The 13,913-nt window shown below is 41.9% G+C and overlaps 1 protein-coding gene across 1 annotated transcript in view; it reads right to left on the bottom strand.

The window, feature by feature from the left end:
• The window catches only part of LOC111871442 (protein yippee-like 1), a 195,668-nt gene that overhangs the window by 33,723 nt on the left and 148,032 nt on the right, over nt 1-13,913 (bottom strand). The gene's annotated exons all lie outside the window — the stretch shown is intronic.

The following is a 13,913-nucleotide window of genomic DNA, read 5'->3' as shown; positions in this document are numbered from 1 at the left end:
AGTCTTCAAAAGGTTACGTAAGTAGGACCTACATACATTTATAACCCCGTACTTCAACACCGCCCTATATCCGATTACGCAACACTGAAAAACACGGCCTCAAAGCTGATGCAGACACAGTGCAGGCCTATCCATTCTGTGTGTACAAACATAAAACCATTTTAAACTCGATCTGCTGTATGGACCAAGGAGCATCGTACTTTGCGTAAGCAACCTTAGGTCAGGAAAGTCCCTTCTAAGTATATGTGAATTTCCCACCGGCGTATGAACATCAGAAATATGGTGAAAATAGAATCTAGTAAATTTCTAACAATGACGTAACGGTCTACGTCATTAAACGTTGATGACACGCCCTTGTTCCCCGCAAGACAGTTATACCAAAAACACAGTATAATAGCAAAACAAGAGCCACGTGGAAAGAACACAAGGAAATAAATTTCCATATATAATCTATAATTGCACGAATCTGGATAGAATTGGGGATTCTAAACGAGAAGTTCTGGGAAAAACTAATCGTTGGTGCACGAATGTGTTTACCGAGCCGTTGCCTAGTAACGATAGGGGTATCCACACGGACATACAAAGTTCCACTAATCTTGTTTTCATAATTTAATTGCGATTCCACTATTTTCTAAAAAAAAACTGGAGCATTCTGTCTCCGTCACTGTGAGTGGGGATATACAGACACACGGAAACACAAACAGCAAGAGGATCTCTTAAGCTTCCTGTTATTTTTTTTTTCAAAATAATGAAAGTAGGCAAAAAATAATTTTTCAGTGTTACGACAACCACCTGAAGACGCGAACACAGGCAACTGTCACGATACCGTATATATCAGGAAATGGGGAGCGCTGGCACTAACTTCGCCGACTAGTGGCAGTTGCTCGAACGATATAGTGCGCTTGTGGACTAAAACCACGGAGTTTTTGTTTTGTTTTTAGTTTGTTGGAGAATGTCTGACACAATGCAGGTATAAAAATTACACATTTGAAGGGATGCGTAACACTGGCGTCGAATAGAGGCGCATCATTTTATGCGACAAGGATCGCACTGAAAGCGACGCATCCAACGTTTTCTCTGCGGTCCGTCCCGAAGTTATATAAACACAGGCAAGCAAGACAGCAAGATGATCTCGTAAGACTTTTGTTTTCTATTTTTTTAAAATAAGGGAATTTGCACTTATTCTTGCTGTAATCGCGTTATGAAGACATGCAAATTCGAGCCATAATTAGAACTGCAAACAATACTGGAATGGGGAGAACAAGCGTACGAGAAAACAGACCCATTAATACAAAGTGTGCTTATTAATTTTATTTTCGGCTTATTTGAGGATGATATTAGTAGCGTTGAATATTACAAACAAACAAGAACAAACTCCGTGATTTTAGTCCGCAGGCGAACTATACCGATCGAGCGACCGCCGCTTGTCGGCGAAGTATCGTCAACTTTTGCGGATAGAGGGTGTCGCGTGGTCAGCGCAACGAATCCCCACGGCAGTTAATTTTCGGTTTTCTAGACCGGAGCCGCTATTTCCTTCAAACAGCTTCTCAATTATCCTCACGAGGCTGGGTGAACCCCATTCCAGACCCACTACCTCTCCGAAGAAAATCTGGTAGCGCCGGGAATCGAACCCGGACCTTTGGATCTGTAGCCAAGAACGATGACCACTAGACCACAGAGGCGGGCCGCTGAATATGACACTTGAAGAAAAAAGAACTGAAAATGATACGAAAGAAAGTGATCGTGGCTCTATTCAGGCACTTACTTGGAAGGAAGTAGATCTAAGGAAACCAGAAACAAGACACACCGTCTCCAAACCGAGGTCTTAATCCGGAACGCTCCGAACAGGGAACGGGTGCGCTAGGCATTCGACCTCGAAGTTCGGTGAAATGCTTATCGAATTGGCTGTCAATTAACGAAGGCTGGTGGCGTTATGTAACGCCGGAAATAGTGTAACAACGATTAGAAATAATTAATCGGAAAAAATACTTTACAAAAATGAGTAAGAAACAATGGACTGTATCAGAAATAATATGGCTGCAACGTCAGCGCTACTTCCTTCGATCAGAAGACAAGCAAGAATTAAAAAAAGGAGCATACAGGCCTATACGGGTCGAAGAAAATTTTAAAAATTTAATGTTTCTCCCACATGTTATTTGTAATCAATACGGAATATACAGAGTGATTCTAAATTACTGTCGGTGTCTCCGTGGTCTCTAATTTTCAAACCTTCCGCGCCACGAAGTGCGCGCATGTTGAAGTTGTTTAGCATTCAGCATTATTGGTTCTATATGTAATAAAACTTTCTTGGTTACATTTTCATATTCCTTAAGCAATTTTGTTTTTTTTTCCGGTTTGAACATTATAGGTCATGGAAACCCCGACACTAATTTAGAATCACCCTGTATTATGCCGATAACGCATTCAAATTCGAAGAGATGTAAGGAAATCGGATATATGCCCAACTGTATGACAACATTCCCGTACGCCTGCTATTAAGACGTCGGCTTTGAGACTATCACGGCGCGGAATAAGAAGATTTACATAGAAATATACCATAATTTCTACAAGCAACACTGAAGATGGACGAAGCAGGTTCCGTCCCAATGCTGGCCCCCTCCTACCAAACTACATGGCGTCACAACCCAAACGACACTAATCTTAGTGCTATTAAAATGATCGTAGGTTTTCAGTTTCCTGGGACCTCAGCTCTTACTTAATTACTTACTTACTCCTTGGTCCTCTACGACCAACAGCCTCATTCTCCTGTATTATTAGCCTACTGGCTCCATGTCTTCATTTTCAGCTCTCGTAAATCATGCTATAAATCTTCCAACCACCTCAAACGTGGCCTTGACAATTTTATTCTACCTTCTGGCTTAGTTTAAAAAAGTTTTCTTGGCCATGCCGACTACATGCCCCAAACGCTTCCAATCGTCTCCGTATAACATTCTGCACCAGGTCGGGGGGGGGGGAATTCCATTTGATCAGTTTTGGTTAGTTCTCATTACCGAAAACCCTCCTCTTGTTACTGGTACACTCATCTTCCTCGAAAAATTCTTTTCAATGTATTTAACGTAACTTTATCCTTTCCAGTCTTGCATGACGTTTCAGAACGATACAGCGAATTTCAAGGAGTAGGGATAGCTCAGTCAGTGTAGCTACGGGCTGGACAACCCGGGTTCAATTCCTAGCAGGGGCAAGATTTTTCTCATCTACACCCAGCCTCCTATCCAATGGGTACCGGGGTCGATTTCCCTTGCGGGTAAAATAGCCTGGGCGTGAAACTGACCACTCACCTCCATCCAATGCCGAGGTCAAGAATGATGGAGCTATACCTCCACTCGCCCATGTCTTCATGGCATAGTCATTAATTAATTAAACATAGAACAGTTTTACTTTTACATCAAATTTGAAACACATCGGCTGTAAATGCTCCTGTAGATGTCTCCCCAACACTTAAATAATTTATCCATGATTTCCATGAAGTTTTAAACTATTCGTAGGCGATTAAGTTTCGCAGACAACGTTTTGGGCAAGTGTCTTGTGGTTTTCGAATTTAAGCTGCACAAAGGATTAAGCCGGCATCAATGAAGAAAAACGGAACTGCATAGGAGAGCCTTAAAGGGAGACAGTTTCCTTATTACAAGGCTCTTTCACTAATTAAACTAACTCCTTCGAGCAGTCCTTGAGAAGCTTATGATCGCTGAGATAACCCAAGTAACTTCCCTTCATTTACAGCATTAGAAAGTTAATTTTGTATCCACGAACGCTTGCCAGTGAATCTACCCCATTATGAGCCAGGTGTAATCAATTTAAAACCTCATATTTCTTTACGTCCGATACTAATGACCTCCTCCTACTAATGCCTAGATCTCGCAAGTCGCCTCTAGCCCTCGGGTTTCCTGTAAGCATCCCCACGCGTACTACGTGCCCCGCCCATCTCTTTTCCCTTGATACAACTTGCATATTTGGCGTAAATACAAATTATGAGGCGACTCTTTATGCTCTGTTCTCCTTCTCGTTACTTCCGCTCATGTACTCTTCAGCTCTCAACTCTCTCTTACCTTCGGGGGGGAAGGGTCAAATTTCACAAACATAAAACCAAACAAAGTTGCAGTTTTGTATAATTTAACCTTCACGGTGTATAAATAAGAGACAAAAAGACAAAATGCTATGAACTGAACGGTACCAGGTATTCCTCTAGCTCAATACAAGGCCAATATAATTTTCATTTGTTACAACTTCTCTGCGGTCTCTAAAAGGTCAAGTACGCTATTTCTGGGCCTAATCGAATAGAAAGTATAACGCCATGAAGACGCAGGTATGAGTGAAGGTACAGCTCCACCATTCTTGACCTCGGCATCACATGGAAGTAGTCAACTTCACACCCCAGCCTTTTAACCCCAGGGGAACAGCCTGCGGTATCCACCGTATATGAGGTTAAGAGGGTCGGAGCCGGCATAAACGCTATGGAGAAAAAATGTTTCCCCTTGTCGGGAATCGAACCCTGGAAGTGCAGCCGGTAGCCATACCGACTGACCTATCGTGGCTCTGCTACAGTCTGAAGGTTTATTAACTAGTTATCCTTACATTACTACTTTGTCCGGTATTCTACTAAGGAGATATGAACACAACTAACTTACACAATACTATTTATTTACTGCAACAGTCAACCTTCCTAATTGGTAATCAACAGATTTCCTGTATTTTGCATCTCGGTATTCATGTTTTCGCCCAATAAATTAACACTGTTAGCACGGGCAAATAACAAGGCTATTCTATTACCTTTGAAACCCTTGTGGGCCTTACTAATAGCGAAATATCTAACACAACATCGCTTTATCATCATCATCATCATCCACTCATCATGTTTCATTCATTCATAATTCATCAACTGCTCTACAGCCCTTTGTTCGGCCCTGGCCTCTTCTTCGGTTTCGTAATATTTTCTATAGAGCCGGTAGGGCTCCTTGGATGAGTGATCAGCCCGTCGCAAGGCCGCTACCTACACACAGGACAGCATAAACACAGAAAAAACGCACACAGACATTCATGTCTCGAGTGGGATTCGAACCCACGATCCCAGCGTTCAAGAGAGCGAGGGCAGTTCATGCCTTAGACCTCGAGGACATTGCGATCGGCTTCCAATCACGTGGAAACATGAAATCAAAACAGGATTTAAGAGATTAACAATTTAATATGGCATAATAAAGTGCAAAACGTCCACAAATGTGGTCGGTCTTTTTGAACTCTTTATATTTTCGTAATTGTGACATGCACCCGCGAATTTAACAAAATGAAAATTTAAAATTTGCGTTAGTGAAGCTCCAAGCGGACACTTCTTGTAAGGCAGCAGACATCCGGACGATAAACACGCTCAAGCATTTCTGTTGTTTTAGTTTCAATGGCTATTGTAATCCATGTTTCAACATTTCAGCCTGTCCAACAGCCCCTACAAACTGAACTTTGTATATACCGCCAAAACAGAAAGTCAGGAGACTTCGTACCATGCAACAACTTGGAAACGTTTCGTTTCAAACTGCTACAATAAAAATGCTAAAGGTATGCAGTGCACCTCGTGTTGAAAAATTTAAACTTCCCATTCCATCAGCTACGAGATAACGAAGCCTAACGATCCCCGTTATTGTCTAATAATCTCCGTTATGGTGGCCTAATAATCCCCGCTATAGTAACCTGATGGTCCCCGTTATGGTGACCTAATAATCCTCGTTACGATGAACTAATAATCCCCGTTATAGTGGCCTGATGATCCCCGTCATGGTTGCCTAACGGTCCCCGTTATAGCAAGCCTAATGGTCCTCGTTATAGTAAGTCTAATGGCCCCGTTATGGCAGCCTAACGATCCCCGTTACAGTAGCCTAGTGATCCCCGTTATGGTAGCTTAAAGGTCCCTGTCACAGTAGCCTAGCGAACCCCGTTATGGTAGCTTAACGGTCACCGTCACAGAAGCCTAGTGATCCCCGTTATGGTAGCTTAATGGTCACCGTCACAGTAGCCTAGTGATCCCCGTTATGGTAGCTTAATGGTCCCTGTCACACTAGCCTAGCGAACCCCGTTATGGTAGCTTAATGGTCACCGTCACAGTAGCCTAGTGATCCCCGTTATGGCAGCTTAATGGTCCCCGTCACAGTAGCCTAGCGAACCCCGTTATGGTATCCCAAATATCCCACTTATGGTATCGATCAGTTTGTTTGCAGTCTCACGTGCAACACTGTGTTCTATAATATTTATCAGAAGTTATTCACTTTAAAAATTTAAAAGTCCATCACTACAAGTTTCGACCAATGTTGTCAGCGTCAGGTGTTACTATTACTGGGCGAGGAAACTGCCGTCTTCTGTTGTTGCTTATGTTGATAACATATAAGTTCCCTCGATGCGCATATGCGTTTGAGTTAGTGGGTTGTGGTCTCTCTTGTTGTGTTGTGCTGCGTATCTTGCCCAGTTATGGTCGCATAATGGTCCTCGTTATGGTGACCTAATAATCCCCGTTACGGTGACCTAATAATCCCCATTATGGTGGCCTCATAATCCACGTTATGGAAGCCTTAAAAGTGAGTGGGCTGAGTAAGAATGCCGTTTAAATAGGCATATCTATTGCTCTACAAAGGTGATTATTTGGAGTTTCACTGTGTCTGTCCAAAATATTTAAGCTACGTCATACATGCAGTAGGCAACCTTACGAAAGGGGAGCTGTGTGTTTTCAGCGAGATCACGTTTATTACTATATAGTTCCCACCGTATGCCGAAAACAGAATCTCGATTGTGTAACGACCTACGTCATTATATGATGACGCAACCTCATAGATGTTTCAGACCTGGTATAACACTGATTCTACGTGGAAGCCCTCATGTCCGTTTTGTTTCACTGAACTGTGTTATCATGATTACGAAAACATACAACACTCCGTAACATCTACCATATTTCATGTGATTATTTTTGTAATGCCTTTCCGAAAACGGTATCAGTGACCTCAGGCCGACATCACAGCATCAAAACGTAGCCACATGATCATAACAAATGTATTGGCGGTCGGCTTCATTATTCACATAACATTATTTTATTATCCGTGTACACAACAGGAATGTTTCCAATGAGAATGAAATGCAACAGTTTTCTCAGTAAACAGATTCTTATGAAGTTACACATCCTCGGTTTTTTTTTTAAGTTTTGTAGTTTCATCTCTGACCTATCCTTGACTGGTTACAGAGCAAGGACGGATAATATCCATCATAAACATATAAACCCAAAAATGAGTCATCCATATTAGGTCTATCAATCTTGGCAACTTTAATACACAACGAAAATACCCACTTGGAGTCTGTTGTGGCTGTTATTGAAGTTTCACCTTGGTTTGTGTACTGTACTAATGCAGATGTTTGTGTGTTAAAACTCCAAGTTGCAATGCAACGCTGTAAAGCGAAATCATGTGAAACACGTTAATTATCACGTTATCTAATAATATACCATGATCACATTTCAAGATCGAACCGGTTACAAGGTTTGTGAACTAAACATTATGATACTTCTGCAGTTAGCATTCACATTCTGGGATGTCACACAGTGTAGTCTGCTATACGTTATCTTGAAGGCGGAAGAGTGATTCATATACCCTGAAGCTGGAGACAGAATTTTCCTCCGAAACAATGATAAATATCACAGAACATAAAGTCACATCCCAGAGAGCGTAATCTTTATAGCCGCCGTTACAAATCTCAAGATATTCATAGTGTTCTCACTGATTTCTCTCCAACATGGAGCAGAACCCATCATAAGAATCCAACAGTCGCCTCAGTGGGTCAAGAAATTTTCTGCCTCTTGCGGAACCCGAAGGTTCAATACCGAAGTCGAAGCGGGCGCAGTTGTGGGCCAGGTCCAATCCATGGCCTCAAAACCTGTTTCTCCACAATCCACACTATCCTAATATTCCGCATAAATTCATATTATCTCTGCTTCGTCTTCGGGAGGTCCCCTGTTAGGATCTGAGACCCGAAGCCGAATAACCTGACTGGTTTCTTCGTGAATTTCCTCAGCCTCGCCAACGCAAATTACAGGACTGTACATCAGGTTACGTCACGGCCGCTTCCTTTCGCATCTTCGCCAATTCATCGTGTTCTTCATGGATCAGGCCGTGCTTGGTATCTTGAAGATCATGTTGGTCCATCCTTCCTAACTGTGGGCACCTATATTTCTTCGTCTTACTGGATTGTATGTTAAAATTTTGTTTACAATTCTTTTCTCTCCCACACGTAGAACGGGATGTTTCCACTGCAATCTAAAACTAGCTAAATCCGTGGCTTTAGTCCGCAAGCGAACTATACCGACCGAGAAACCGCCGCTTGTCGCCGGAGTGCCAACTTTTGCGGATAGTGTGTCGCGTGGTCAGCGCAACGAAACTCCACGGCTGTTAATTTTGGTCTTCTAGACCGGAGCCGCTGCGATCTGGATTTTTTAATTTTATTATTTAAGACTAAGATTACACAGCTCTTCCCTAATTTAAATAATTCCTGTTTGGGCCTTCCTTGTGTATCCTGCTACAGTCCTCAAAATTTTCATTTGTGGTTCCAAATTTTGTTTCCTTTTTTAAATACAGACCAAATTTCGGGTGCATATATAAATGTAGGTACCGCCATAGCTTTATAAAATTTTATCTGTGTATCCCTTCTTGTCTTACTATTCTATGTTATTCTTACTGTACGCACATTTAGTTAAATCCATATATTTTCCATTTCTAAATCTTCAATGTTACTGTAACTGTACATCCTAAGTAACTAAAAATATTTACTTGATCAATTACGTGATTATCACTATTTTTGTTCCAATATCAGCCAAGTCATACCATCTGACACCTCACAGTATCATTCACTGGCACTGTAATTAAATAATTAATCTCATCCTTTCAAGTTGCCTGGCCAAGATTTATGTACATTTCCCATTTCCCTACATGTTACAAATCCCACTTATTCAATCCCCCTTATTTTTTTTCCTTGGCACTAAAGCCCTAGTGGGCCTAGGCCTACCTCCATGAAGTTCTCCGTTCACCCCCCTTAATTAGCTCACCGTAATATTAGCCAGTGATGATTCTACAAGTTATTAAGCTCCGACAAATTTTGGGATGTTTAAACATTTCACTCTCTTATCTGTAACATTTCTTATACCTGCTGATCCGTGCTGTAGGAGATCGTTAACATACAGGATCTACCAAACAGAATGCCTTCAAACACCTGCAAACTCAGGACAACAGACATGACGGTGTTCGTAAACTCAATTTCAGTGACACAAGTTGCGCGCGCATCCCAACTGTAGTTAAAGGACAGTAGCTTTGAGTACGTGTTTGCGCAATCAGTACAATGTCTACAATGAGGACATTATTATAAACAATTCATTCCTAGACATGTTGGAAAATGAAGCTCTCCCGCAGTTCACCCCAACCAGCAGGAACAATCTTATAATCTTCAACTGTACGAAGCACCTGTTCATCATGCTCACTTGTCCGTGACTCTGAACGCGAATTTCCCAGGTCGATGGATACTAAGAGATCAACCGCGTGGCCCCTTCGTTCTCCTGATTTTATGCCTTTGGAGTTGGATTCTTTCTTTGGGTCTATGCGAAAGACCAGGTATACAGCCAAAGTCGTGAAGACGCTGGAAGAACTCAAAGCACGGATCACTAAAACAAAAGACATGTCTGGCAAGTACATAGGTGAGGGTTATACAAAGCTCTTTGTAAAGTGTTTCGCGCCTAACAACTTTTCCACTTGCTTGTATTTAAAAACCCTGATTCAGCATATGAATAGAATACTGTAAACAAAATCCTCATATCTGTTGTCGTTCCTAAGCTATATGCGACTGAAATCCTGTCCTTCTGTATCGGCAAGCGCGCGCGCGCGCACACACTGAAGCTGAGTCTACATTTCATGTTTTCCTTGCCTGGCATCACTAGAAGCAACTGACCGGTCCATGACCCTGTATTGCCATCACTACGCTAGCCAGACAAACATTCAGTCTACCGCAGCCAGAGGAGCCGTACCCAAGACACAGTAAGGTGACGGCGCAACCATACTGCGTACAAGCGCCATCAATACGAAAACCAATAGTAATAAACAGGATTTCGGATAGCAAGAAGACTTCGTAGTGGTTTCTCTTGCGGAAATGCCAAAATAAATTGACGGTGGCCCCACAATGTGTTCAGATTTAGAGACAAGAACGAAACGTCTCGCGGCAATGAATAAACTCATGTTTAATTTAATAACAAACTGACACAACAAGCAAGTTTAATCCATATCGTGTTTGATTGCATCCTATGTGTTTCCGTTATTCTGCTATCCTCAGGTTGATCGCCGAATTTAAAAGGTATTAAGTTTTTTACAATTCACGTCTAAAATACTAGTAATGTTAAACGTTTTACAATTCATGTCTAACATGCTTTTCATGTTAAACGTTTTTAAAATTCATATGTGAAATGCTATTCATGTTAAAACGATTTTACAATTCACGACTAAAATGCTATTCACATTAAACGTTTTTACAATTCGTATCTAAAACGCTATTCGTGTTAAACGTTTCTGCAATTCATTTCTAAATTCTAGTAATGTTAAAGATTTTTACAATTCACGCACGAAATGCTACTCACGTTAAACGTTTTTAAAATTAATGCCTCAAATGCTACTAATACTTCACGTATAAAATGCTAGTGATATTAAACGTTTTTACAATTAATGTTTAAAATGCTAGCAGTTCCATGTACTGATTAAATACAAATGTTGTATAAGATTTTCTTCTTTATTAAATTAAAACACGAAAACATACAATTGTAGGCTATATAACCATATCAATACAACCCAGGTTTGCAATGAACAGAGAAGAAGCTATCACCACGAACAACAACATAATTCTGAGGGTTCAAGGATCGACTTCTGAGATGAGCCAACCAAACTGCTTACTTTCATGGTTTCCCTCATTCTAGGGCCGAAACGAAACATATTCCAGCCTTCAAACGCTCAATATAATGTATTTACAACTAGATGACATAAACGTAAAGATGTCCCCGTGCTTAATTAAGCACAAACGCCATGAAGACTTATGAAGAAGTGGAGATATAGATCCACACATTCTGAACGTCGGCACTATATTATGGTATGTGATCAAACTCACGCTCCGGCATCATTATCCCCGAGGAATGAGCCCTCGACGCCCAATTGACATGAATTTCGGTAGGTCCCACAGCCGGTATGATCAGGAAACGAAACTTTATTTTCTGTGGGTCATGATACATTTAAATTAAACTCCGTTTTTTCAGCTCGATCATATCGACCTTTGCAAAAAGCCTAATCATTCGTTCATTTACACTGCGAACACCAACCAACAAATGTGATTTACAGTTACGCAACTTCAGTTCTGGCGAGGGCCCAAAATTGTTAAGATTCACAACCAGCACTGACAAACTACGGTCACTCGCGTAAGAATTAAACTCGATTTTCAAAGCAAATATATTTTTTACTGACAGTTCCGTTTACGGCTGATTACACTGCGGAAAACCTCGATAAAGGATATCCACAGCTTGTCTAAAACATCTCTAAGTGTATGTCATACCTTGAGCTGGCAAGCTTGCGAAGAAAATAAGATTTCCGGTATCACGATTTTGATTCCCATCATAACTTCCTATTGCCGACGTAGTGATCTACGTCACTATCTGATGATGACAAACCACAACAGATGTTTTTGACACAGTATATTCAATTCACTTGGGCACGCTGCCCAAGAGCCGCTACTCAAGGTTCGAAGTGAGCTTGCGCGTTATGGGTCGGCCCGACCTGATGGCAAGAGCGCCTCACGCTTAATAATAACAAACTCCGTGGCCTGTAGTCCGCAAGCGAACTATACCGACCGAGAGACCGCCTCTTGTCGGAGAAGTTAGTGCCAAGTTTTGCGGATAGAGCGTGGCGCGTGGTCAGCGTAACGAATCCCCTCGGCCGTTAATCTCGGTTTTCTATACAGGAAATAATAATAATAATAATAATTGAGCCGGGATATTGCAGTCAGTATGGCGACTGGCTACGGGCTGGACGACCGAAGGGTCGAGTTCGAGTCCCGGTAGTCAAGAATTTTCTCCACACCGTCCAGACCGGCTCTGGGGCCAACCCAGCCTCCTATTCCATGGGTAACGGCGACTCTCTCCACGAGGGTAAAGCGGACGGGGCGTGCAGCTGACCACTCAGCTCCAGCTAGTGTCGAGGTCAAGAAAACGTGCATTTATATATCCACTCCCCAATTATGTTTTGGTGGCGTAGTGCTTAGTTGGTTAAGCATAGGGATAACTTTACTTATAATATTAATAATCGGCAGAACGCTCCTTTCTGAGCCATAGCCTTCCTTAGAAGAGCCCTCCAGATTTGATCCGGGTTTCACTTCTTTGGATTTCGCAATAGTAACTTCTTCAGGGTAAGGTCGTCAGCCTTGCATCCAACCTGGAAATGTCCTTAATTTGCTTAGTGGACACACAGAGACAAACAGTACTCACAACAGACTAACAGTCAATTTTGTTTTTGAAAACGTTAATAAGAAATAGAGCGTCAAGATTTTGTCAACTGGAATAAAGAGTTTTAAAATGCAAATAATTCAACATTGATTCGTAATTACAAAAACAGCTGGGCTTAATAAACCGATCATCGCATAAATCTGCCAACTTCGTTTGTATGTTTTCCAGCTTATTAGAATCTGAAAAAGTGAGGTTATTCCAGACGACAGATGCATAATTACAATGCAATTGAATTCGTGTTCATTTACGTGCAAACTTAACAGCACAGTGACCAATTTATAATAATAATAATCTCACTGTAAAAAGCAGGGCTGTGAAAACTCGAGGCTACTGACCTACATTTGATAAGATGTCAAGATACAGCTACCCCAGCCCTTGGTAACAGGCCCGTCATGGAATCGTACAATTCTGTGGCGAGTTCTTAGGCGCGTCTGCACCGTAAATCAGCTCGGTGAACCTGAGGACCTGTATATCCGTTTAAATATATTCATATAATCAACCAGCGCTGACTGTACATGACGTGTCCGTCCAGTACAAAGTATGCCAAACGACACGACATAAAATATTCTTTGTCGCCAGACATCATCGGCGCACGTGCACTGCAATTTTAGGCGTTTCTGAAAAACCGCTAAGAGCCCATTAAATTCGCTCCGTATTCCCGTCTGCAGGCCTATGCAAGAAACAATTAGTTCCGGTACCCACCGGGCAGAAGGCTGGGTGTGACGCAGAGACCACTGGACGAAGTGCCCCTGGTAGTAATCAAACCTGGATTCATTGCCAAGCTTTTAGCCTAATTGCTATACCGACGGCTGACCGGATTTTCGTCAAATTTAATATGGGCATTTTTAATAAAAGTTAATGATATTCCCGTTTTGCGTAAATGTATAAAAATAACAGGAAAGTTACACGAGGACATGCTCACGTTTCTGCGTGTATGCAGAACATAACACTGTAATCACCGGAAAGAAGGATCCTGGAAGACAACAAAAAGTGTCTCACAACTCGACATACGTTGCAGTGGTTCTGATCTACTGCATACAGGGTGATTCGAAATTACTGTCGGCATTTCCGTGGTCTAGAAACGGAAACCCGCCGGTCATAGTCGCCGCACGTTCTTCGCCCGCTCGAACACTGGGATCATGGGTTTGAATCCCACTCGAGGCATGGATGTCTGTGTGCGATTATTCTGTGTTTGTGCTGTTATGTGTGTAGGTAGCGGCCGTGCGACGGCCGTCTAAGGAATCCTAACGACTGTGTATAGGATTAGGAAACTGAAAGAGCGGCCAAGGCGGAATAGAGGGCTGCAGAGCAATAATAATAATAATAATAATAATAATAATAATAATAATAATAA

This window comes from Cryptotermes secundus, unplaced genomic scaffold, assembly GCF_002891405.2.
Source record: "Cryptotermes secundus unplaced genomic scaffold, Csec_1.0 scaffold323, whole genome shotgun sequence".
Classification (NCBI taxonomy): domain Eukaryota; kingdom Metazoa; phylum Arthropoda; class Insecta; order Blattodea; family Kalotermitidae; genus Cryptotermes; species Cryptotermes secundus.
Note: the sequence above shows the minus strand (reverse complement) of the source record. Positions and strands in the feature narration are given on the sequence as shown.